Source organism: Heterocephalus glaber, unplaced genomic scaffold (assembly GCF_053883595.1).
Source record: "Heterocephalus glaber isolate CG9 unplaced genomic scaffold, H.glaber_assembly_v1.0 deba00001428, whole genome shotgun sequence".
Classification (NCBI taxonomy): Eukaryota; Metazoa; Chordata; class Mammalia; order Rodentia; family Bathyergidae; genus Heterocephalus; species Heterocephalus glaber.
In genome coordinates, this window is record NW_028258293.1 from 12124091 (window position 1) to 12128772 (window position 4682).

At 37.7% G+C, this 4682-nt stretch overlaps 1 pseudogene; it reads right to left on the bottom strand.

The window, feature by feature from the left end:
- Positions 1-4030: 4030 nt before the first annotated feature.
- On the bottom strand, positions 4031-4436 carry LOC101709861 (small ribosomal subunit protein eS1 pseudogene; annotated as a pseudogene).
- Between the last annotated feature and the right edge of the window lie 246 nt (positions 4437-4682).

Sequence of the window (4682 nt, forward strand, 5' to 3'; positions counted from 1 at the left end):
TGATTTCATTTTTCCCAGATCCTCTTTTGTTGCCAGTTCAGAGAGTCCAGGTGGTTGAATATCAGATTGTTCCATCTCATTTCCCTTTGGGGTTACTGTAGGTGATCCAGAAGTCTGTTTTTGAGGCTTGTTTATGTGTCTTCCCATTTCCACAGTGTGTGGGGGAGGGGTGCTTCTGGCACCCGCGCGGCTCACCTTCTCTGCCCTAGGAGCTTGGGATGGGGGCAGGGGAGCTTCCTTCCAGGTGCTGGGACCAGCTCAGCTTCTCTGCCCTAGGAGCTTGGGATCCCGTCAGGATCCTTTTCAAAGCCTAGGAGAAAAATTTTTTTGTCTGTGAGGCTTTTAATTTTTACTTTGAATGTAGCACATATTAATCATGAAAGCACTGGAAAACATAGTACATCAGAAATAATATAATAGGGATCACCTATAATGCCACAGTCCAGAGATAATCACAGTTGGATGTTTTGCTATGTTTCCTTTCAATAGCTTCACATGCATGTTTTAGGCTTTAAAATGTAAATTTTACCATAATTTTAAAAATATTCCCAGATTTTTGGATATGTAAATTGTTTTCTTATTATAAATAATGTTATAATTAACATGTACTACATAAATCTTTGTGCACATTTCCATAGGAAAGATTCTTAGAAGTAGGTTGATTAAACCAAGAGGAATTACTGTATTTATGATTCATAAATTACTCTTCAGATAAATTGCTAAGATATTCTTCAAAAGAGTTTTTGCTTTTGTGTCATCTATGAAGAACCTTAGTTCTTCTAAATAACTATGCAAATTCTTAAGCATGATATAAAGATGAATTTGTTTCAATTAATTTTCTATAAGCTATACTTCCTAATAGCAAATATTTTCTAGTGTTTGCTATATGCCAGACACTGTGCTGGATGCTTTACCTACATTTTCTCTTTTAATGTTCACAATACCTCTACGATATATTATACGAAATATTATTATCATCATTTTATAGATGAGGAACATGAGGTTTTGAGAGACAGGCTAAGAAAATCGCCCTAGGTCACATATGAGGAAACAGAAAATTATAACCTCCTAATAATTATTTAATCTGCATTAGTCAGAAATTATATCTGAAAAAAACAAAGAAATTATATCTGAGACCAGAGGCCACAAGCTTGAGTTCCTTGTTAATGAAAAATCTTGAAAAGAAGATGTTGATACAGCTGCTTGAAGATGACAAAGTGTTAGCTGGCCATTATATCTTGGGCTAATAATGAAAGGAATAAAGTATATTCACATATCAGTTACCAGTAAGTTTATGTTAAATCTGTATTTATTGCATAGCCTGTCTTTGTAAAGTTGAACTTCTCTTATGGACTGAATGAATGCTCATGCCCCACTCCCAAATTCATATGTTGAAGGCTTAACCCCCAATGTGATGGTTCTAGCAGATGGTACCTTTGGGAAATAATTAGGTCTAAATCAGGTCATGAGGGTGGAATCCCAGTGATGGGATCAGTGACCTTACCAAAAAAACAAAAATACAGAGTTTCTTCTCCCTGCCATGTTAGAACACACAGATGGCAGCCATCTGCAAGCCTGGAAGAAGCCCCTCAACAGAACCCAACCATGCTAGCACCCTGAGCTCAAACTTCCAGCCCCCAGAACTAGGAGAAAATAAATATCTGATGTTCGAGTTACACTACTGATAGAATCTGTTATGGCTGCTGACTAAAGACAGTTTTTAAGTTTGTTTACTAAGATCAGCAAAGGACTTCCCTATAATATTTCAAGTTTGATTTTAAGGATCATTGACTAATAATCTTGAGATCATAAATTTTTTTTAGGAAATTACTGTTGTTAAAATGTTCGTTGTAGAAACATGAGTTGTTTGCTCAAGGTAATATACTATATTTATCATAAGAGGTTGAACTCACCCATCAATTTAAGATAATTAACTACTTATGACTTCCTTGACTTCATTAAGTCAGTTTACTAGTGACTTCACTTGGAGTTTTTTTAGGGGGGGCACTGGGGATCGAACTTGGGACCTTGTGCTTGCGAGGCAGGCGGCAGAACCACTGAGCTGAATCCCTGGCCCCTTCACTTGTTTTTTGGACAGCACCATGACTACTGCTTTTAGATTGCTCTCACATTGCCTATATCAATTTGCTCTTTCATAAGTTTCATACAAATTTGCAATTATGAGCTGAATTAATTAGATTATTTATTATTTTCTCCCCATCAGATTATAAACTCCACAAAAGATGAGAGTATGCTTGGTCACCATTGTATCACTAGTAATTAATGAGCTTAGCACATAGTAAGTTCTCAATAAATACTTGATTAATAAATGAATGGAGGGCCAAAAATAAATAAATAAATAAATAAATAAATGGATGTCTGATTATATGTACTGTATAGCTACATAGCTGGTAGGGGTCCCATTGAGGAAGGAGGGCTAGAAATGATGAAGAAGAAGAGGTGAAGACTGAATGTTGTGGCCAAAGGAGGAAAGTTCACTGGTAATGGAACAATTAAAAAGTTCATAAAGATTGAGATGGTTAAGTAACAAGACAATGGTTTTCAAACCACAGTCCTGCAAAACTTCAACAGCTCCTTAAGGAACTGTTAAGGAATATTAATGTTCTGTGATGTGGCCTGAAAGTATTTGTACCAATAAAATGAAATTATCTTAAATTTACTCTCAATTTAAATTTTCTCCACCTTAAATTTTTATTTCATACATTTCCGTTGACCCTTTGACACTTTATCGCCACCTGAAGACTAGTATATTGCAGCAAGTCATGTAATAAATAGTAAGAATTAACACATTTATCAAGGCTTCATAACAGGACCAGTGAGTGTGTTTGAAAATACCTCGGGAAGGGCCAGGGATTTAGCTCAGTGGTTTCGCTGCCTGCTGCGCAAGCGCAAGGACCCGAATTCGATCCCTGGTACCAAAAAAAAAAAAAACCTAGGGAAGAAGATTGCACATTGTTGATTTTGTTTTGGGGTGCAGGAGCTAGGTGGCCCCAGATCCAAGCTTCCTAAGGCATTTTACAATTGCATCCTAGAACTAAGTTATAAAGATATGGCCCAAAGATGTGGTCCTAAGTATTTGTATTTGCAAATAGCAGAGAAGAGTCAGCTTTTTTGGTAACTACATGGCTCCCACTGCCTTGGGCTGAGACTATAGTTAATTAACTCCCTAAACATTTTCTTCCATCTTGGATTTTGTAATTTTCAAAATTAGAAATCTAAGACTCAATTTTTTTTTCTATTGTTTCATCTCTGTTGAATTCCTGCCCAGTGAGCTGAGGATATAGCTCAGTGGCACAGAGCCTGCCTGGCAAGTGTGAGGTCCTGAGTTCGATCCCCTGTACCAAAAAAAAAAAAAGGAAAGAAAAGAAAAGAAAAGCACAGAATTCCTGGCCAGAAAAAGTTTGTGGACCCTGATTCTGGCAATAAATTCCATAAGTCTTGTCCATTCCCTCATACTAAATTGTCTCCTCAAATTTTTGTTTTGTTTTGTTTTGGCTTTGGTTTGGTTTGGGGCTTTTTTGCTTTTGGTTCTGGTTTATTTAGTTTTTGAGATAGGGCCTCACTACAAAGTCCAAGCTCATTATCCTCCTCTTTCTTTTTTTTTCACAAATAGGATTTTATTTATCACTATTAAAAATCTGGATTTTAAACAGACTCCATCAGCTTGTTCAACTTTAGCTCCAGTCTCATCTCCAGTAGCTTTTGCAGAGCTGCTACCTTCACCATGAAGCTCCATGAGTTCTCCCAATTCAAACTTGAGCTTCTTCAGCATTTTTACTTTTCTGACAAAGACATCATGAAGAGGATAAATAGACTGGCAAGCCTTTTCTACGTCTTTCCCAATGCTGTCTGGAATCAACTTATTTACCACTTCCTTCAAGTCATTTGTCTGCACCTCTCGGGTCATGATTTCCATCATCTTCTGGATTTGGCAGACCTGTTGGTGTTGAGCATAAGAGGTCTTCCATCTCTGATTGTTCCGTTTTTTAGTAAAACCAACACAGAACAAATGAAGCAAATAACCATCGGTAGTCTTGACGTCAACATGAGCTTCGATCATGGTCTGTCATTTCTTGACCAGGGAACACATTTCGTCACAGGTGAGATCCACACCATGGAAGTTAGTCAGGCAGTTTTTGCCCTGAACATCTTCTGTAATTAGCTTGAATTTTCCAAAGGCAACTTCATCGTTCTGCAGATCAGCAAGACTCAATTCAAACACACGACCTTTGAGCCCATCAGATGCAATTTTGGTTCCTTGAGTTCTGGTGACTAGTGTTTTTCCAATATTTCTTATGTTACACATACCTGGTGCCTTCACGTCATACCAGTCTTTTAGAAAATGGATCAACCACTTTCTCCTTGGCTCTCTTTTTGCCATCTTTCGTAAGGCACTTGTTCTTGCCCACCACCATGGTGTTGCTCAGAGAGACAAAAGGGTATTTATCCTCCTCTTTCTGATTTCCAAATGCTGGAATTATAGGCATATGCCACCCCCTCCAGCTTTCCTACAGGATAGCACTGAGAAATGCAGTCTTTGGGAAACGATTAGGATTGCATGAGGTCATAAGGATGGGGCCCTACTAATGTAATTAGTGCCCTTATTTAAAAAAAAAGAAAGAAAAAAAACAAGGCTCAGGGTGTTCCTCAGAGTTAGAGCA